The sequence below is a fragment of the Ursus arctos genome, unplaced genomic scaffold (genome assembly GCF_023065955.2).
Source record: "Ursus arctos isolate Adak ecotype North America unplaced genomic scaffold, UrsArc2.0 scaffold_12, whole genome shotgun sequence".
Classification (NCBI taxonomy): domain Eukaryota; kingdom Metazoa; phylum Chordata; class Mammalia; order Carnivora; family Ursidae; genus Ursus; species Ursus arctos.
Window position 1 is genome coordinate 52,577,677 of NW_026622786.1, and position 22,909 is coordinate 52,600,585.

The following is a 22,909-nucleotide window of genomic DNA, read 5'->3' on the forward strand; positions in this document are numbered from 1 at the left end:
AGGAAAATGGTCAAACCAGAGAGCACCACTGGAGAATAGAGAAGCCAGCTCCTGGCCCGATGTCTACTCTGGTATGATCTATGGATATCTTTTAAGATCAGACATTCAGAAGGGAAAAACTGAGAAAAATCAGGCACTGGGAAGGCACAAATAAAGGAAAACTGCCTTCTGAGACTTTGACATCGGAGGGAGGCCAAAGCCTAGCTGTGCTTATGGTCCCTCATAAGGCCTTGGTGGTTATATAAAGGGATGTTGGCTTAAGATGTTCTTTCCTCATATGTGGAATCTAAAAAAGCCAGGAGCACCTGGGCGGCACAATCGGTTAAGCACCGGACTCTTGGTTTCAGCTTAGGTTGTGATCTCAGGGTCATGAGATGGAGACCCAAGTCAGGCTCCTCACTCAACATAGAGTCTGCTTAAGACTCTCTCTCCCTCTCCCTCTGCCCCTCCCCCCTGCTCTCTTTTCCTCTCTCAAATAAATAAATAAATAATTTAAAAAGCCATACTCATAAAAACAGAAAATAAAATGGTATTACCAAGGGCTGGAAGGTAGGGGGATAGAAGAGATGTTGTTTACAGGGTACAAACTTGCAACAAGTAGTAAATAAGTCTTAGAGATCTAATGCACAGCATAGTAAATACAGACAATAATATTGTATTATAATCATCCAACTTGCTAAGAGACTAGAACTTAATTATTTCAACCACAAAAAAAGAAATGATAATTATGTGACATGATGGAGGTGTAATCGCTCTAATGGCAATCATGCTACAATATATAAATGTATCGAATCAAGGCACTGTATACTTTAAATTTACATAATGTTATATGTCAAATATATTTCAATTAAAAAAAGATGCACTTTCCTAAATTAGCCTCTTCTTGCTGCCTAACGGTACTCACCCTACAGGCACACACAGTCTTCCGGGTCCACAGCTGCTCAGACTCTGATTCTTGTGTTTACCAGCCACACGCACAAGTATTGCAGGAATGGCGACCAGAGCGCCCAAGACCGGAAAGAGCAAGAGCTCAAAGAACCAACTTGCGGACACGCTCTCCATCCTCCCCAGAGAACCATTCTGTGGACTGTGCAGACCTGCCCATTGTCAAGGCCCTTTGAGGTATAAAAGCACATTAGCACTAATAAACCCAGGGTCACAGCCTTCTTTGAGAAGGCTATGGCTGAGAGAGACGATAAATCATTAGCGGTACCTGGTCTCCCTTGGTGCCTGTCAGATCCCAGCTAAAATGATCAGAGCTCACAGGCTCTGAGATTTCAAAGATGGGCACTAGCAACCACAAAAAAGAGTCTTGGTAAAAGAGGGACAACATGAGAGCCTGAAAGCAGGTGGCCTTCCATCATGAATAATGTGTCTTTACAAAACCCAAAGAATGGTCCAAGTGTGGGTTAGTGGATGCATTTTAAAGGTTTGGTGCCCTTCTCTAAAAGGAGGCAAGAGGATTACAGCCAGCCTACACAGAACTGTTAAACATGTTGGAAAAGGGTGATACAGCTTTTTGTTAATGATCTCGGTCCCCACCTGACCCCTCGAAAAAGTCTGTCAATGTATACTGTAATTGTACATGCAAATGTAGCAGCCCTGGGGGGGCTGATCTTCACTGGGCTCCCCCATGTGCCAGGTGTAAGCCATATGCTTCACACACACCGATTCATTTCACCCTTACAAAGACTCCACAAAAAAGGCAAAGATGGCCCCACTTTACAGGTACTGAGATAAGGCTCAGAGAAGTTACAGAGCCTAAGAAACCTTGTAAGCAGTGATACAAGGGGTTCCCAGGATTAAATGTCAGGTTTCTCCCTCGAGAAATCGTAGATGCCAGCCTACTGCATTAAAACAGCCTGGGGTGCCGGTTGAAAATCCAGATCTCCATATTTTTTCTGAACGGGAATCTCTGAAGGTGGGGCCTAAAGTGTACATCTTTCAACACCCCCCAGGAGCTTCTGATAAACAAGCAAGTGTAAGAACACAGCCACGCCCTATGCCACACTTCCTCATTGAAGATAAGCAGCTTTAAATGAAGGTGGGGTGGGGGGAGAGGGAAGGAGGAAGGGAGGGGGAGAGAAAGTGAGAGAGAGAGAGAGAGAGGGAGAGAGAGAGAAGGAGGGTAAAGGAGGGAGAGAGAGGGGGAGAGAAGGAGGGAAGGGAGGGAGAACGGGAGAAGGAGAGGGGGAGAGATGAGGGAGCTATCATTTACTGAGCATTTTTTATCTGCCAGGTGCTTCACATGTGCTACCATGTGTGAAACCTTACAACAACCTGCTGAATGGGATATTATTATACCCATTTCACAGAGGAGGAAATTGAGGCTCATTCAAGTTAAATAGTGGGGGGGCACCTGGGTGGCTCGGTTAAGCATCTGCTTTTGGTTCAGGTTATGATCTTAGGGTCCTGGGATTGAGCCCCACGTTGGGCTCCCTGCTCAGTGGGGAGTCCACTTCTCCTTCTCCCTCTGCCCCTCCCCCTACTCATGCTCTCTCTCTCTCTCTCTCACTTTCTCTCTCTCTTAAATAAATAAAATCTTAAAAAAATATTTTGAAAAATCTTTTTAAAAATTTAAATAATTGGATAAAAGTCACATATCTAACAAACAGCAGCCTAAGAACATGCATCAGGTCTCCCTGGCTCTCAATCCCATATCCTTTTCCCACCACAGTCTTCATTTCCCCTTTCGGCTGAAGAGTAGAGGTCTCAGTGCAATCGCCAGCAGTGCCGGAGTGAGGTACGTCTGAAAGGGCCCCGAGAAGACCCTGTCCAACGTAAATCAGGCAGCAGAGATGGCATGTCCTGGGGCCTCCCAACTGTTCCCTCAGCAGCCACTGTCACTGGGCCCTGCCCAGGCGGGAAGCCTGGACTGGCCAAGGACGATGGGAGCAGCACGGGAGTGGAGCCAACACTCTCCTCCTCACACACATTCATACTGAGGACCCACATCCATACTGAGGTCCACTCCCTCACCAATATGAACCCAGGCATTTGGGAATTTGTATTATCTGGCTCTGGGGGAGAACCAAAGGAGTTCAAGTTCCAAATACCAGTATGCCCTGAAGTGGACAGCATACCCTCTTTCTGGGCAAAGTCTCTCCCTCTATAAAATGAGGAGGTGGAATTAACTGCTCCCTAAGGCCCTGTAACACTGGTGACTTGGTAATTCACAGACACTATAGAATGTGGGTGTGTAATTGTAATGTATGCCATTTGCCACAGGGCAAGGGACAGGTAGGGCCCTACCAAATTGGACATGGAGTTGAAGTTTAACTGCCACCATAGGCGGCACTGGTCAAACAAAGACATTCAGATCTCCGTCATAGCTCCTGTTTTCTATTTCTGTCTGGGAGGCCCTGGTGGGGCTGTTATGTAACAGATCGGCCAGCTGCGAGCTCCTTCTGTCCTCTTCCCCTGCACTTGGCACTAATCTCGAACTGACTGACCACTCCCTTGGTGCCCTTTTTTGTAACCTTTAAACAGCTGCATCTTGCCTTTTTAACTGACTGTGAGCTCCTAGAAGTCCAGCCAGGTGGGTTAGATAGACTGCATACTCAGCACAGAGCAGGGAACTGTGGATGCAGTGGTAGTAAGAGTATTCTAGCATTCTGCTAGGAAAAATAAACGGTAACAAAATCAGCCAACATTTGAGCGCCTACTGTGTGCCAGAGATTATTCTAAATACTTTACAACCCTAAGAGGTATAGAATATTATCATCTTGTGTTTTGCAGATATGGAAACAGATAGAGAGGCTACGTTACCTGATGAGTTCACACAGTTAATAAAGGCAAAGTGCTGGCCATCTCTCCTATTTCTTGAATGAATACACCTAGATCCAGATCGAAACAACAGGTGAGGGTGTGTGCCTTTGGCATTAGACAGACCTGGGTCCAAACTCCGGCTTAGCAATTTACTAGCTATTCCTTTAGATAAGCACTTGAGCCTTTCTGTGCCTCAGTTTCTTCATCTGTAAAATGGGATAACATCTACCTTGTGGAGTTATTCCAAAAATCAGGGATAAATACCTGTGAAAGAACCTAGTGTTGTGCCTGGCTTACTCATCTACTCATGTATTTATTGAGTTGCTAAAAGGCTTCATGCTGGGTGCTAGGATAACAGAAGAAAGCAGGATCCCTGCCCTCAAGCTGCTCCCAGTTTATTGATCAGGTAAACATTAAAAAAGAGAGAGACCATGCCACATGCGAAGGACAGTATTATGCACTGGGTATCAGCAGAACACAGAGAAGTGTACCTCAGGGCAAGGAAAGCTGAATAGAGTCTGCAAGGATGAGTGAGGCTAGGGGCGCCTGGGTGGCTCAGTCGTTAAGCATCTGCCTTTGGCTCAGGGCGTGATCCCAACGTTCTGGGATTGAGCCCCACATCAGGCTCCTCCACTATGAGCCTGCTCCTTCCTCTCCCACTCCCCCTACTTGTGTTCCCTCTCTCGCTGGCTGTCTCTCTATCAAATAAATAAATAAAATCTTAAAAAAAAAAAAAAGGATGAGTGAGGCTAACCAGACCCACCTGGACAGATGGCCTAAGGGCTCTTAGGGCTGGGTTATTCCATTCTATCCATTGATTAAGCAATATCTCCAGGGTATTGGCCTTGACCCTATTCTCATATTTCATATTCCATCTTTCAGAAAATACTGTCTCTGCAACCTTCAAATTTTATTCAGAATCCAAAATGTATGTAGAACTCTTACTTACCTAACACAGAGTGGAGGGACACGTGGGGGAAACATCTGTATATAATGAATACACATGCACATGTGCACACACACACACACCCTCATATTTGCAAAGTGAAAAGATAAACTCAAAAATACCTAAGCAGCAGGAGACAGGGTCTAGGGAGCAGGGACAGAAGCTGGAGTTCTTTGAATACAACTTGTTTGATAGATTTGAATTTGGAACTATATAAATCTATAAAAACATCCATTTAAAAGCAACCCCTAAAAAGGGAGAGCAAAAGGAAGTAAATGAACCCAACTAGGTTTCAAGTTGATGATATAAACCACACAGAGAGAAACTACCTCAAGTGACTTTAAGATACAAAATAACAGTCTTAAAGTGAAATATATCCAGACCAAAACACAACACAAAACAAAACAACCAAACAACGTTACAAACTTAAACTGGTTAGGTGGTAGTGTTGGTATTGTTATTCTGCGACTGTGTATTATGGCAAAAGGCAAATAAGTAATTATATTGGTATAATTGAGGACCAGGATTTTTGGAATGGGAGAAAAGAGATACAGATGTGAGAGATAGCAATGTGAAAGATGGATGGAATTAAGTAAAAATCCCACATTCCTGACTTTGAGTTGGAAGTATCATAATGAATCCATGATGTGTTTTATCTTTTAAAAAATGTGTTTCTAACTCTGTCCACTGAACAGGGCTAGACACAAAGACCAATTCAGCAGCAGTGAGCATCTAATCCAAGAGTGTAGTCCTGAAACATCATTTCCCTCTAAAAAAAACTAGGAACCTTTGAAAAATATCTGATTAGAGACTGGAGCAGAAAATGTACACAATGAGACTGATGCGTGATATCAGAAAGCAAGGGAAGATCAATGACCACTGTGATATGTCAAAAAGACTCAGACACCAAGGGAAGAGGTTGGCTCTGGCCAAAGATGGGTCCATTTGAGTAAGAATAATAACTGCACCAGATTGAAACAAATACACGTTTACAAACATGAGCCCGGTGATGGGTATTAAGGAGGGCACATATTGCATGGAGCACTGGGTGTTATACACAAACAATGAATCATGGAACACTACATCAAGAACTAATGATGTACTGTATGGTGACTAACATAACATAATAATAAAAGGAAAAAAAAACAAACATGAGTTCATAACAATAAGATAAAGAGAGAAGGAGAGAGAGAAACTTCATTAGTCACCCTTGCAGAAGACTAGGGAACCAATCCTTCATTTTTGAAAAATAAATAAAAAGAAAGAAAAATGAGCCATTCCTGCCTTTTATGAACTGTATTTCAGGGTAACCAAATATCTGATGAAGGGGAATATCTATTTCATAGAAGTATTCCAGCTAACAGATAAAGAATTATGATAGAATGTACCCTTCACAACTCCCAATAAAATAATGGAACTAGGCAGTGATCAGAAAAACAGAAACAACCATGCATTATGTACCCCCAGTGGAAATACAAAACACAATGTATGAGACAGTCTTGCAAGGATCTAGTCTGAATCTCAATCTGATCAAGCATTTAGATCTAACTACCGGGGAACACAGGGTACTGAGGAATAGGTTGTGTACCACAGCAATGCGGTCAGCCAGCAAAACACAGTTATTAGGAAAAATCTACAGTGCAGGTCACCCGATTTTTTCTACAAAGATATTACAAAGGGACAAAAAAGAGATGGAGAGGAGGTTTCAGAAGATAAAGAAAATTAAGAGACCTGTCAACCAACTTCAATGCATGAACACTATTGGATCCTTGTTCTAACAAACTATAAAAAGGAAAAAATAAAACTCCTACTTAAAAGAATTGGGAAATTTTGAACACAGTGGATAGTTGATGATATTAAGGAATTGTTATTAATATTCTAGATGGAAGGAGAATATTGTGATAATGTTTTTAAAGGAAGATCTTATATTTTAGAGACATGTGGAAATGTAAAAGATGAAATGATACTATGGCTGGGATTTGCATCACAATAATCCAGAGGGCAGGTACAGGTACAGAAGAAGTAAGACTGATCACAAGTTGAAAACTGTTGTAGCTACGTGATAGAAACATGTGTTTCTGCTTTCTACTTGTGTTGTTTCCCCTTCCTACTTTCATATATATTTGAAAGTAGGAAGGTTTATGTATTTACATATTATACACATTATATGCCATAATTATAATGCAATATTTTATATATGCACATACGTATAGATATAATCCACCTCTCCTTACTAATGACCCGTGGTGCCACCAACCAGAGATGTAAGTCACCATCATTTCTCCCCTGAATTATCACAGCGGCCTCTTAACTGGTGTCTTTACCTCCACCCTTGCCTCGCTGCAGTCTGTTAAACGAAGAGCAACAAAAGCATTCTTCTAAGAAATAAGGCAAATTATGTTACTCTTCTGCTTAAAATCTTCAATTGGTTTCCTGCCCCACTTAGAGTAAAAAATCAAAGCTCTTGCAATGTCCTACAAGGCTCTGTAGGAGTCAAGCTCTGCATACCTCTCTGACTTCTCTCCAACTGCTCCTTCCCTGTGTCTTTGCTGCAGCCACACTGTGCCTCTATTCAACATATCCTTAGCTGTCTCAGGGCCTTGGCACGCACTTTCCCACTCTTCCCCCAGATATGCGCATGGCTTGCTTCCTCACTTCCTACAGGTCTACTTAAATGTTCCTTTCTCAGAGAGGCTTTCCAGATTGCCCTATATAAAGCAGCACCCCCAGGCTCCCTATTCTAGTTTATTTTTCTTCATGGTATATTTTTATCTTTTTTTTTCCTTTTGTCTCCACCTACTAGAAAAGGAGCTGCATAGAAAAGGATAGACATAGTTTGTTTGGGGCACTGTTATTTCCCAAAGTGTCTGGCTCCATAAACATTGTTAATTTTGTTTTTAAATTTTGAACTATAAACTAGCCAGCAATACTTGACAGACTGTTGAGCAAAGCGTGGTGGGGTAGGCAGGAAACACTTTATGGAATGCTTATATCCCCTTTAAGACACTTGAATTTTGTCTTGCAGGTGATGGGGAGCCTCAAATTATATACAATACCCTTCAAATCTTAGTGATAGTCATTCTTACCACCTTTGTTATTATCTTAAAGGAAACACATGCGTTTTGGTGTTTATATGGTATATACATTAGAAGGTCTATCACCTTCTAAAAGAGCTGAATCGCTGTACTTCTGGTTAGTCACTTAAAGACATATGTTTCCTCCTGCACTAGAATAAAATGTCCCTGCATAAAGAGATATGGCCACACACAAATAAGGTAATCATTTGCCCATAAGGTTCTTGGAATAAAAAAGCCCCAACCAAGGGCAGTAGCAGCTTGGGGAGGGAGTGGTCATTTGGAGAGGATCTGTTCAAGAATCAACAAATCTCTTTTGTGGATTGACCACAAAAGCCCAAAGGTTTTATGGCAAAAATGGGTGAATACAAAGAGATCTGAGAGGCCCCTTATCTCCTCCTCCTGTTCCTACAGGCAAACACCAAAACCATCACACCTTCTACAAACCCACAGCTAGCTAGTGCCTTAGGTCAGGCCAATTTCATCTGCAGCCTAAGTGTCCCACTAAGTCTCCCTATGGCCAGCCTGGAACCCTTTCAGTCCTCTCCAGAAAGATGTCATTAAAATACAAACTTAATCTTATCAAGCCCTTCATAGAAACTTGTAGGTGCTCCAGGTAACAGGGTCTACAAAACCTCAAATGACCTGGATGCTGCTTACCTCGACAGTCTCACCTCCTGTGTTCCTCCCCAATTTGCCAGCTCCCTGCTCCAGTCCCGGGAAACCACAAGGGTTCTCCCAATAGCCCACGCTCTGGCTTTCTTCTGAACTGTGTACATGCTTTTCTAGGTTTCTTGTGCTGCTCAACAGTATTTTTGCTGTGTTCTCTCCAGCAACAATTCTGCATATGTTACATTTTGTGTTTTATCCCAAGAAAAGCCATTCTAAGAGACCTCACATCATTTATCACCTTGCCAGACGCTGTCAGGCTTAAGGAGTTTTGTAGTCTATATTCTCCTAGTTCTTTGTCAAACACAATTACATCTTACACTTGGAATCTTCATGTCTGCCTAGAAAATTCTGCAAGTATAATCTCATCTTGGAGTCTTCTTTTTCTCTGGATACAGTTTTATTACGGCCCTCTCTCAAAGCAGGGATAAATTAACCTAACAACAAAACTGCCATCTCTTTCTCAATGATCTAGTTCAAGAAGTTCAAAACATATCTTCAAAAGGATTTCTTATAATGAGTGAATCAGATATGGACATGGCTAAAGCCTTGGTTACTTTGTGAAATAGTTTTATTTCTATTCATATCTATGCTTCTAAAAAAGGTCACGCAGTTCCCTCTCTGTCTCACAGCCATCTCCAACTCAGCATCTTGGCCGCCCTCAGACCTCCAGTGAAGCCCAAGATCATTCAAAAGAGGAGCAAGAAGTTCAGCAGGCACCAACCAGACCGATATTAACCGTAACTGGCGGAAACCCAGAGACACTGACAGTAGGGTGCACAGAAGATTCAAGGGCCAGATCTTGATGCCCAACGCTGGTTACAGGAACAACAAGATAACAAAGCATGCGCTGCCCAGTGGCTTCCGGAAGCTCCTGGTCCACAACGTCAAGGAGCTTGAAGTGCTGCTGATGTGCAAGAAATCTCACTATGCAGAGATTGCTCATAATGTCTCCTCCAAGAACTACAAAGCCATTGTGGAAAGAGTAGCCAGCTGGCCATTACAGTCACCAATCCCAACACTGGGCTGTGCAGAGAAGAAAATGAATAGACAGCTTACGTGCATGTTGTACTTGTGTTCATAAAACCATAAAACTACCAAAAAATAAAAATAAAATAACAAAATAAAAAAGGTCATGCAAATGATTGACAAATCCTTAGTAAGTGATTCTCCAGGATCTTGCCTTTAATGTGGTATCATCAAACGCAAGGCAATATTAAAGATTAATCAGATAGTCCTGAGGAATTATGGACTCAGGGACATTATAGAAAGTGTTATTAAGGTTAGTACAGAATAGAATTTTCAGTTATTTCCTTAAAATATTTGAAACAACATTCATGGAGAAAAAAAAAATCCCTAAGACATTGTCCTAAAGGTGGCACTATATATATATATTTTTTTAAGATTTTAAAGCTACTATTTTTTTCAGAAGTGTGCCTCTAAGTACAACATCTGGGTTGTAGTCCTGATTCTGTGACCTGTTAGCTATGTTGTGACTTTGGGCAAGTCACTTACCACTTTGAGCCTCACTCTCCTCGGCCACAAAATGAAGATAATTATACTCAGCTACAAGCAGTTGTAAAAATAAAATAAAATGATGTCCGAGGAAGCCCTTCATAAACTAAAAATAAGACTTTGATGGTTTGTACTCACGGCCAATGCCAAAGAGCAATGCGATTAGAAGATAGAGCTCTTTCCAGAACTTCAGTTCTCCACCTAAGAGTCCATTTATTTCACCAAGCTGTTATTTTTATTGTTATTGGAAGTACATCAAAAGGATTTCTGCTGAGCCTGGGCAAATAATAAGTCCAGAATGTACTATCAAATTCCCACAATTAATTACTGGGCTTGCATTCTTTGTGCTTGCTTTTTTTTTTTTTTTAAGAACCTTTTGGTATTTTACAAACCTTAATATGAATAGCTGAATTAACATTAGATTAAGAACCTAAGTGCTCAAACTGGAACCGTGTGCAAATATCCTAGCAATGGATGGACTACTGCCAGCTAGTGCACATCTGTGAGGCTCTAGTCACTGTAAATACAAGAATCTGCCATTGTTTTCAGAGCAGCTCAGCACCTCTACCAACAGAACACCCTTTCAGTACCCTCCACTTTTCTATAAATCCCAGGTTTGAGAAACTGGGTAATCATCTGATTTTCAACCCTTTACTGCGTAAATGGATTTTAAGAGGAAAGGGAGATCTAAATATCTTTAGACACCACTGCTAATATCAAAACATCACTGCTTTCTTTCTATGTTCAAAGACCCTGGAAGATCTAAAGAATTCAGAAAGGAGTATTGCCCATATAACTACTTCCAAAGGTGTGTTTAATGACACAAAAAAGAACAACACTTCATCAAGGGAGTTGTTGATCACTCTTCCAAAGATACCCAGGCAAAGTAAAATTTGACAAGCATGATGGCACTTACCCCGACATCACTGAGGTTTGCCCCAAAATAGCCACTGAATCTCCACTGGGGGTGGGGGTACCACTAACAATGAGCTTCTATCTCTCCTTTTTTTTTTTTTTTTTTTAAGATTTTATTTATTTATTTGACAGAGATAGAGACAGCCAGCGAGAGAGGGAACACAAGCAGGGGGAGTAGGAGAGGAAGAAGCAGGCTCATAGCGGAGGAGCCTGATGTGGGGCTCGATCCCAGAACGCCGGGATCACGCCCTGAGCCGAAGGCAGGCGCTTAACCGCTGTGCTACCCAGGTGCCCCTCTATCTCTCCTTCTATAACAAACAAGCTCTAAAATATATAAGGCCCAAACATGATTTTAGTTTATTTCTTGCCTCTTCTCCATTTTCCCTACTCAAGGCATTTGTTTTTGCTTTAGGAACCTCTTCCTGGCTCTTTGCATGATTGATTCCTTCTCCTTGGTTCTCTCAGACCAACGTGGAGTCAAATCCTAGCTCTACCATAGGTAATAAATCCTATAATCTCTGCATCTCAGTTACCTCACACAAAAGAAAACATCCCAAGGAGTGCTGCTGATGGCTAGATGGAACACAGAAACAACAGCCTTTCCCAGTTTGGTCACCAAGTTTTTTTTCTTTCCTGAGTTCAGACTCAGCAAACAGGATGTTAAGACCCATCCCTTCAACTTGGGGCTCATAACCTACTTAAAACAACACTTCCTGCTCAGGTTATAATTAGAAGTATCTGATGATTATGAAGAACATGAGAGGGCTTTATGAAGTGTTAATGAGCAACTCTGCTTTGCCTGGCATCAAAGTGTAGAGGGCAATGACCTCGGGCCACCAGCACACTGTGATAGGTAGCAGTTTTCCTGCATATTTGCCATGTGACCTTGGGGAAGTTACTTCATCTCTCTGAAAACGTGACCTTTAAGCTAGGGATTAACAAAAGTATCTGCCTCACAAAATTCCTCTGAGAATCAAGTAAGATAATGCATGTTAAGCATGTTAAGCTCAAATAATGACAGCTACTTCTACCATTGTGACCTCCTCACAAAGATTCTGAATTTCAGTCTTTCATGAAATCCTGAGAATTTCTCTTAACTGCCCTTGGGATGGGGGAGGGGGTCCTGCTTTGCCATCTTCCTTAGAAATGGAACTTCATAAGCCTGGGAGGCTAGTAACTATAGAGCATCAACCTGGGGCTTGTTTTCCTGGAGCTGAAACATGAGGAAGGCTGTGGCAAAGACTGCAATTGTTCAACCAATATCCATTTCCCCCCTCTCCTTCCTTAATAATATGTGTTAGCTGATCATGGGGCCTCCCAAAATAAGACTATATTTCCCATGCTTCCCTTCAGCAAGGTGTGACCATGTCATTAAGTTTCAACCAACAGGAAGTGAGTGGAAGTGAGACTATAACTTCCAGGGTGTTTCTTAGAGGGACGAAGTATGCTGGAAAACAAATGTGTTGGTTGCCACCTTGGATAAGGAGGAAGAGAGTAATCCTAAGGAACATAAAGCTACAAGACAGAAGAGCCTGGGATCCTCATTATTTCATAGAGTAGAGCTGCCATTCCAGATCAGGGCTTTATAAGAGCAAGAAATAAGCTTCCATCAGTTTAAGCCACAGTTATTATGGCCTTTATTACATGCAGCCGAACTGTAGCTTCACAAATATCGTAGAGTTAGAAGAAAGGCAAAATGTGGGGGAGGGTTATGACATTTTCACCATAGGCATTTTTGCCATAGACTGCTTTGCCCCAGCATTTTTGCTGCAAACATTTTCATCGTATAACTAATTGGTCAGAAGGCAATTCTGCTGTAAAAAATAAAATCATGAAAAATAAAAGACATCCATTTAAAAAGATGTAATGAAATATGAAAAACAAAAAGACTTTATTACAAAATACAAAATATTGAATGCATTTAAGATGTGTGTAGATTCACAGCAATCCTGTGCAAATAACTGATTTTATTTTGTGGATAATACCTAAGCACTTGTCTTTGAAGTCTTTCATTCATCATATTATACATTTTTTTGCTTGTTGATTCATTTATCTCCTCATTTGGCATCACACTTTTTTCTTTTTTTGCTAAAATTTCTTCCTTCATTAAGAGATGTATCCGTTTCCAAATATTAGGATGCATATTTGTAACCAAGATTTTTATTGCATTCTGAAAGTCTTCTATGCTGTTCTTTGCTCTTGGTGTACTGTCACAAGTCTGTTTATAGACATTCCAAAACTCTATGGGAAATGTAGGACCAAAATTCTATGCCACTGTATGGATCATCATGAGAGCGAAGACTTACATAAAAATGGGAGTGCTGTGTCAATGGAGAATGAATCCAAACTGTCAACCAGTTTGATGATAAAACCAAACTGTCAAACCAAAATGCCAACCAGTTATTTTTGTTATCTTTTATGGCAAAATTGTGTTACAGCCATTAATTATGTGGCAAAAATGTTTACCACAGAGATCTCAGCAGCAAAGATATTTACCGCAAAAGTAACCCACATAGTAGGTTCTCATAATGACTTGCAGAATTAATCTTCAGGGTTCTAGGCAATCAACCCAAATTTGGAATATCAAGGTCAGCTCCAGAAACAAGAGGACAGTGGTCAGCTGGAGAGTGTCCACAGGACAATGACTAGGGCAATGAAAGGTCAGAAAAACCCATCTCAGGAGGAAAGACTGTAAGATCGAGAAGGAGAAAGGTAAGCCAGAGCAACAGAATTAGGTTTCAAGTAACTCAAGTGTAGTAAGTTGAACAGGGCTCCTTTCTTTGCACTCTAGTTTCCTCATCTGTAACAGATAACACCAGAAAATCATTAAAATCCCTTCTAACTATACCACGAGGGGTCTACAGATTCAGAGTAATTTATGTTGCACCACAGGACAGAACTACAACCCACCTAGATATAGCACTGTGACAGTGAAGAACAGATTTCCACTGAATATCAAAAGACAACTTCTGAGCAATGCTTCTTGTCCAGCAATAGAATGGCTGTCATCCAAAGTCCAAAGCTACATGACTAGAAGGGTTCAGTCAGAGAGTAGACAGGTTTCTAGAGGAAGTGCTGAGTTGGGGGAGGACCATGCAGTTCAAACGGACTCAGCCCCTTCTTTACAGGCTGGTCGGAGAAGCGGGCTTTATAGTAGACAGTCCTAGATTTCAATCCACTTCTACCACTTGCTTGGATACATGATTCTGGACAAGTTATTCACCTTTTTTTGAGTCTCAGTTTCCTCATTTTAAAAACGGGTACAGCAAGACGTAACTTAAAGTGTATTGTATTAAAAGAGATAATGCATGCCAAGCACATGGCACAGTGTTAGGCCCATAGCTGTTGATAGCAGTCATCATCAACATCGCATTAGCTTTAGAAATGGAGGAGGAAAAGAAAAAGATGTGAGGAGCTGAGAAGATGGGAGTAGTCATTCTGGTGAAAGCACCAGTAGGTAGAGGGCTGGAATTCGTGGACTGGGCACATAGCTGCATAGCCAAAACTAACCAGGGCTTGCTACATAAATGCTGTGACATGCAAGCAGGATCAACAGCAACTCAAAGAGTAGTAGGTCCTGGAAGGGAAGCTGGCAGTTGGAGGCTCATCGGAAACTGAGAAAGGACTCTTATCCAGACCTCATCCACCCATCCAATATTTATTGGTTATCTACAAGCAATTATAACAAGGTAAAATTGTCACAAGGAGTTAAACACAGAGTATAATCAAGGCACAGAGGAGAACCATCTGACCCAGATTTAGAGGGCCAGATAAGGGTTTCCACAGAAAATGATAGCTAACTCAAGACAGACATTACTGAGAAAAAGGTGTTTGGGGCAAGGAGAAGAGAGCTCAAGCCGATGATGTGTTCGAAAATCATAAAACCTTTCCCACTTCCCCTCTAAAATTCCCATATTCTGCTAGTTGTTCTACTCTAAAGTTCTACAATTATGGTTTCAGATGAAAAAGCAAAATAAAATAAATGCCCTACACATGTGATTTCGTTACATTTCTAAGAGAATAGTGGTGGGTGGGCATGACGTGATTATAAAAAGGCAGCGTGAGGGCTCCCTGTGCTACTGAAGGAACTGTGGTGCTGGATTCATGAATCCACACAGCTGATAAATAGCGCAGAATGTGCACACACACTTACACAGCCCAGGGAAATATGAGGTGTGTCATGTATGTGACATGTGTCATGTCCGTATCTCAGCTGTGATACTACACTGTAGTTTTATAAAATATTGGCACTGGGAGAGAGGGGCAACATTTACAAGGATCTCTTTGTATTGTTTCTTACAACTGCATGTGAATCTATAATTATTTCCATACAAATTGCAGTTATAAAAGTAGCAACAAAAAAGAACATACTTACATAAAATTGTAGTTATGAAATATGAATTTATTATTGAAACTTTAGCAAAACACCTAAAAAATAAAATGTCAGAATTACTGGTACCCTATGACTGAAATATCCTTTTGTAATATTTTGATCTAGTTCTTTCATTTTTGGACTAGTATATGCTCTTACAATGATTTTCCTCTATGTATATATAAATATACACATGTTTATATAGTTTAATTTAGCATAGTTTATTCCTTGTTTATTCCACAAATTTTCTGTTTCAAAGATCTTTCCATTAACAGTAAAAACTCCTTCAACATTTTGATGGCTACTTAGTAACACTATATAGGCATATCATACTTATCTGAACCAATTCCCTTATTTGGAACATTATAGGCTGTTTTAAAATTTCTCCTATTATAAGTAATCCTACAATGAATTAAATCCAACTGGTTGCCAACTTCGCTGAGATGAAAGAGAACAAGTCCCTAAATACTAAAATGTTAGAATTATCAAACATTTAAAAAATCATCTGCCCAAACAATCCCTCTAAAACAAATACTCATACATCAATCATTTTATAGTTATGAAAACTATTTGCCTATTCTTACTTTAGGAAGTAAGGACAAGGCATAATCTCAAAAGCTGTTAAAAAAAAAAAAAACATGAGCCACTAACCTTGCTCTAAGTCATTTTTAACCTTGTAGAATCAAGTAGAAAAAGCATAAATGAAAAAATGTAGAGGAAAAAGTTTTTAAGACTTTGGTACATGCTAGATATGGTTTATATTCCCATTCTCTATGACATTAGGGAAGCAGTTTACTTTAATTTTTATTTCTTCATCCACAAACATACCGACTTCCTAGCAAGCCCTCAATAAATGTTTGTTGTATGAATGACTGAAGTCACTGGCACATTAGGTACTCAGCTGCTCTGCTGCTCAAACATCCAATGTTCCTCTTTGTTCCCAGTCAGCTCCTCCTTAGAATGTCCTCCCTTACCCTTCTCCACCTGAGGACATCCTCCCTACACATCAGAGACAGCACTTGTGTCCCTCTTCAGAGAAGTCTGTCAATCCACTCACTTACTTCTTGCCCGTATTAACTACCCCATCCTTATGTACAGCTACATAGATGCCTGTCTGTACTTACATTGAAGAAACAACTTGCGGGTTGGTTCTGTCTCTTCTTCATCCTTGAGTAGGGCTTCACCAACTATGTTGACATGACAAGACAGGTTTCTCACATCCTCCACTCTGGCTACAACTATTGGATGAGAGGTACACAAATAATGCCTCTCAAGCCCATTGGATTCTCTCCTCTTAGAATTTAGAGTTTGGGATTTAGAGATAGATGATCCATGGAGACTGGTTGCTTGAATGAGTGGCATGTATGAGTGGCTTGAATGAGTCACATTTGGGGAAGCCATGCACACAAAGAAGTCAGGAAAGCTGGTCCACAGAGAGAGAATAAAGGGTGTAGCAAATGCACAGGAGAGCGTAAAACAACTAATGAATCATCGAACTTTACATCTAAAACCAGGGGTGTACTGTATGGTGACTAACATAATATAATAAAAAACATTAAAAAAAATACAAAACAAAATAAACAAACAAAAAATCTAAAAAAAAAATGGAAGTGTTATTTTTTCTTTAAGATTATATCCAATAAAACAATATGCAGCCAATAAAAATGTTTTATGAAGAAAAAAAAAACAAGAACCATGAAACACAAGAAAGAGAGAGGCTGCCAGAAAGCTCTCAGCTCTGGAGTTCCAGGCCCAAATGAAGCTGAGCTCTACTCCTTGACCTTGGGATGCAGAAAGTACCCTGTGATTTTGCAATTCTCTTCCTTTGGTTTTCAGTTAAAATGTTTTGAAATAAGCTTTTATTACTTGCAACCAAAGATAATTTACTAGAACATGGGTAAGATCTCTAATGTTTTTTCTTCCATCCCTTTATCATACTATTTCTTCCTCTGAAATATTCTTTCCCATTCTATCTAAAACTTTAAAATCCTACCCATTCTTCAGACTGATCCTAAATACAACCTAACCAAGGAGACTGTCTCTGCCCTCTCTGAAATCCCCCTTAGAACATTCTTTCTGTGCTTGACACATGTACATTAGAGTTATTTGTGTACTTGCCACATGCCCCATTTAAATCACTTCCTCTCCCCAGGCTTCGGTTTCCTTGCTCTTAAAATGAATGAACAGTTTGAGACTGGTAGTTGTCAAAGTGGATTCTCCACAGCCCCATGTTCAGCAGTTATGAGAGAGAGGTGGAAAGCAGTATCCCAGTCTCCCAACCTTACTTTATAAGAGTTGCTCTGTTTTCATGTAATTCATATATTGATAGTCTAAGTAAGGCTTTATGGAGAAAAGGAATCTAGTACTAATCAAATCTGAAAATCCTAAACTAGATAATTCATAAAGCTCCAGGATTCCTGTAGTAGTAGTGAAATAAAAATAATAAAACGAACTAAAATTTTATTGAACTAGCTACTGTTCTAAATACTTGGCTTGTCAACATTTTAATTATCATAACAATCACATGAGCTAGACTATTCTTAACCTCATCCTAAAATGAGGACCTGGATCACATACATTACAAATAGCAGAGGCAGGAACTGAGGAAACACAGACCAGATCTGAGTCCTTCACCACAATACTGTCTTCTAAGCTCCTTGAAGGCAGATACCGCAGTTTTTGTTTCTTTTTCTTTTTATCTCAGAGCACAGTACTTGGGCTAATAGTCACTTTTAATGGTGTCTGCTAAATGAATAAATACTGGAATGAACAAAGGAAATCTATCTTGGATTCTGAGAAAACAGAGACAGGAACTCGAACTCTCTAGGACGCCAGCTACCTTTAGAGAATAGCCCTGGGCAAAGAGAACTATTGCACAGCTTATACCATCTCTCTCTGAAAAGCAAAGGACCCTCCTGCAGTCAGGAAGAATTCCTTTCAGATATAGTTTAATTTGTAGTACTGACCAGGACCTGATGGTCAATGGACACATACTTCACCAAGTTCACCATCTTTAGCTCATAATCAATATATTCATTCCTTTTGTATAAGGGTTTCTCAACCTTTGCACTACTGACATTTTGAGCCAGACAATTCTTTGTTGTGGGGAGCTGTCCTGTGCATTACAGGGTGTTTAGTAGCACCCTGGCCTCTACCCACTAAATGCCAATAACAACCCATCACCCACCCTTGCACTGCAACAACTAAAAATGTCTCTAGACATTGCCAAATGTCCCATGGAGGGAGGAGGGGTATAAAGTAGGAAACCACTGCTTTACATGTATTAGCTTTTGTGGAAACACCGGCGGGGGGAGGACGAAAGAAAGAGAAGAAAAGAAGAAAGAAAAAAATAAGCAATGCCTAGTTACACTTAGAATATAAATGGTAATTTCCTTTCAACCTTAGGAAGCTCCTCACTTCATCCTCCACCTTCAAAATTCTCCTTCAGGGGCGCCTGGGTAGCGCAGTGGTTAAGCATCTGCCTTTGGCTCAGGGCGTGATCCCAGTGTTCTGGGTTCGAGCCCCACATCAGGCTCCTCCACTAAGAGCCTGCTTCTTCTTCTCCCACTCCCCCTGCTTGTATCCCCTCTCTCGCTGGCTGTCTCTCTCTCTGTCAAGTAAATAAATAAAATGTTTAAAAAAAAATTCTCCTTCAACTGGGCTCTTCTGAACACCCCACCATGTATCAAGCTTGCTGACTGCCTCAACCAAGAGCTGTAGTAATAGATATCCCACACATTTATGAGGACTACATGGTGACCACAAATTGCCTTAAAGCTTATGAATAATCCCAGTATGGATATAATGAAGAAAATGCTCAGAACCTTGTAAAATGAAGAGAGAAACATCATCCACCTTAAAGAAACCTCAGGATAATAAAATATTGCCAACATGGTCTTACTTCATGTCCACTTCTTGATACAGCCAACACTTATTAAGTACTACTAGAGGGCAGGGAATGCACTAGGGTACTTTTCTGTACCTTAACCCATTTGATTTTCCTAAAATCTGATGAGAAAGACATTATCTGTTTTGCAGAGGGGCTCAGAGGAGTAGAATGTCTTGCCCAAGTTCACAAAGTTAGTTAGTGATGTCAAAACTTGAATCCGAACAGCCACTGGCTCCAACTCCAGTGTACTCCCCACTTCCGTACTGCAGTATTTCACAAGAAAACCAGCGGCCACAATCAGCAAAGAGCGAAGAAGGTAACACAATTGTTTCATTCATACTTTATGCACAGATAAGAGGCAGAAGGATGTATTTCAAAACGTTAACATAAGTCATCTACAGAAAACAAGCTTATCAGTTATTTTTTCTTTTGCGCTTTTCTGCATTTCCTAAATTGTTTTGCCTTAAATATGTATTACCTCTGTAATAAAAAGTAATTAAAACCCATTTCCGCAGTGCCTGGGTGGCTCAGTCAGTTAAGTGTCTGCCTTGGGCTCAGGTCATGATCCCAGGGTCCCGGCATTGAGTCCCGCATCAGGCTCCCTCCTCAGCAGGAATTCTGCTTCTCCCTCTGCCACTACCCCTTCTCCCCCCATGCTCTCTCCCTCTCTCTTTATCTCAAGTAAATAAAATCTTAAAAAAAAAAACATTTCCAACAACAAAAATAACTCATGGAAGTATCAAAATGTAATGCCAGTTTCAAGTGAACCATTACCACTATTTCTCACTTATGAGAACCATTAGCACTATTTCTCAAAATTAAGAAGTTTGATAATAACACTCAGCTTTAACAAGGGTCTGGGAAAACAAGTAGTCACATATACTGTTAGCAGAAATTTAAGTTGGAACAAGGCTCTTTAGACAGCAATCTGGCAAGATCTATCATAACGTGACATGAGTGTGCTCTTTCTCCTAGCAATTCCACTTCTAAGAATTTATCCAATGGGTGTACCACTTATACAATACATAAATATATACTCAAAGATATTTGCTGCCTATCAGTAGAAGAATTGGAACAGTGGACTTCAAAGTGGTCATTAGAGAAAATGTGGTACATCGCTAGGTAAAAATGTATAAAATTACCCAAGTCATAGTGTCAAGTAAAAATCAAGTTCTATAATAGCATGTATAGAAGGATCCCAGGATATACAGGTATTTATTATATATGAATGTGTATGTGCACATGTGTTCGTGTGCAGGAATCTGCATGTGTCTATGTGGCTTTGTATAAGCTTGTAATGCATAAAAAATTCTATAAGTACATACAAGAAACAATATTAATTATATCTGGAGGGTAAAACTAAAAGTTGGGGAGGAATGAAATGAACTTTTATTTTCATTTTTATGCCACTTACTAAATTGTTTTATATTTTCTCTTCATAAATATGTATCCTGCTATAAACAAAAACAGGGTTCTTGTTTTGGTTTGGTTTTGCTTTTTAAGAGACAAGAAGCCGAGCTCTCATGCGATGGCTTGAAAACAAAGCAACATATGAAATAGAACTGTCTTCTGTTACAACTGCAAATCCTCACAAAACAAGACAGTGTGTGAAAGCCTCCCAGGCTCCGGGTGCCAATGAGGCATAATGGAGACAGTTCTCTCCTGGCACACTGAGAGACAAAGCCAGGCTCCCACCATGTTAGGCAATTTAGTGGCTGGATTTTAAGACCAATAATTAAAGTGAAATGCTGCTATACATTTCAAGGCAACCTGAGCCAATTTCCTTAGCAGTTAAAATCCAATTTTTACTGTTCTATCCCTCCAGCTTGTCTCCTTTTAGAGTAGCTGATACATCTTGGCCACAGGGTGCCCAAGACCTCAACTCTCCTCCTCTGCAAATGTGTCATTTCCCAATATGTTAGAAGACCTGGAGTCATCAATTTCACTGGGACATTCTAAAAACTAAGTATGATTGGGTATAGAAAAGCATGTTGCCAACACAAAGATGCTATGAGAATATTATCACTTGAACTTAAAAAAAAAAGGCTGACCCCTAATGTTGAACAGTATAATTACTGATGTCATCTCTGGTATATAAATCCTGTCTACAGTCTCGAATACCTATGAAGCTACGAAGCCACCTCAAATTCTTACTTGACGCAAGCAGCTAAAATGGTCTCTTAACACAACTCAGACTTCATTTGTCCCCCTTCCCTCCTGGCTCACTAAGTGCTGGTTGTAACAATGACATATCTTTTCACAGAGCTTGGCCCCTCTTCCAGGTCTTTGCATTTGCTGAACCTAGTCCTTGATATACGCTACACACAGCGCACTCTCTCTCTTTCTTTTTTTTTTTTTTTTTTCTGGTTTGCTTCTGTTTCTTCAGGTGTCAGCTCAAATGTTACCTCCTCAGAAGGGCCCTTCCTGATTGTGCTCTGTAAGGTAGGCTTCCCTCCTCCCCACCCCCACCTTGAGCTATTCTCTCCCTCACTCTAGTCCGTCCATGGCATTTAGCATACCATATAATCCTTTATCTTTGCTTATGGTATATCTTGTGTGCTACAATGTAAACTCAAAAGTGCCCAAGTCTTACCTGTCTTGTCCTCCAAATGTATCACTGTGACTAGAACCGTACGAGCACATAACAGGCAGTCAGGAGACATTCATGAAATGAATGAATGCAGAATTTATCCACTACAAAGTGCTTTCATCTACATTCCCACATTTCTCCTTCCCTGTGAAACAGGCAAAGTCAGTATGATTTTTCTCATTTGAATTACCTGCTCAAGGTCAAACCTTGTAAATGACAAAGCCAAAGCTTACATCTGGGGTTTCTGACTCATGATTCCCTAATATCCCCACTGCTCAACAGCATCTGCAAATTTGGACTTGGAAGGGTTGAAAATAGAGCCATTTTTCTAGGCTTTAGCAATAGGGGAGGGAAGAGAAAGATCTGCTTCCCTGCAGGGAGGAGGTAGGAAAGACAGGGAGGGGGAAATGGTGTGCTATTATCTTGCACTCCCTAGCTGCAAATTAGTAAGTGAAATTCTTTCCTTCATCTGAATGAAATGCAGTTACCTCTGGGATGGAGGCTTATGAAACCTCTCATCACGAAGTCACAGTGCGGAACACTTGGCTAATTGAAACAGCAAGTGAAATTTTAGGTAGGTCAGATGCAATTACCCAAATTGGAAAGTGACACCAGTGTTCACACCCATTGGGCCACACGCAGCAGCCTGGGATTTAAGTCACACACATACACCCCCACGTACATACTCCCAAACTACAGTCATCCACACACCTTCCTACGGCATGGGGTTCCAAGTCTCCCAAATATGCTGACTCACTAACTAGGGAAAAGGGGAGAAGATGCAGGTAGGACAGGGGAAGAAGAGAAAAGAAGAGCAGCACAGGCAAAGAGGAGAGAGGGGGACAAGGAAGCTGAAGATGGAGGGGAAGGAAGAAGAGGTGGCAGTAGGAAGAGAATATTGGGAAGGAAGACTGCAGAAGAGGGAGAAAGAGAAGGAAGAATAAGCAGCGAAAAGAAATGTCACTCTGCTGATTTCTGCTGTGTTGCTCAAGTGGCCAAATGCTGGCACAAGGCAGCCCTTGAGAATTTCTGGGGTCAGGGTATTTTTTCAGGCACTTTTCTGTTATCATAGAGACTGAGAACTCCTGCTTCAACAGTCATCTTCCAGGTTTCTCTGGTGTTTGAGCTTTCTTCCTATTTCCCCATCAGCAGGCAAGGAGGGACACAGAGC

The 22,909-nt window shown here is 40.8% G+C and overlaps 1 protein-coding gene and 1 pseudogene across 1 annotated transcript in view; one reads left to right on the forward strand and one right to left on the reverse strand.

The window, feature by feature from the left end:
* Nucleotides 1-22,909, reverse strand: part of DNAJC6 (DnaJ heat shock protein family (Hsp40) member C6) — a 146,009-nt gene that overhangs the window by 68,918 nt on the left and 54,182 nt on the right. The gene's annotated exons all lie outside the window — the stretch shown is intronic.
* Nucleotides 992-9,507, forward strand: LOC113254291 (60S ribosomal protein L32-like; annotated as a pseudogene).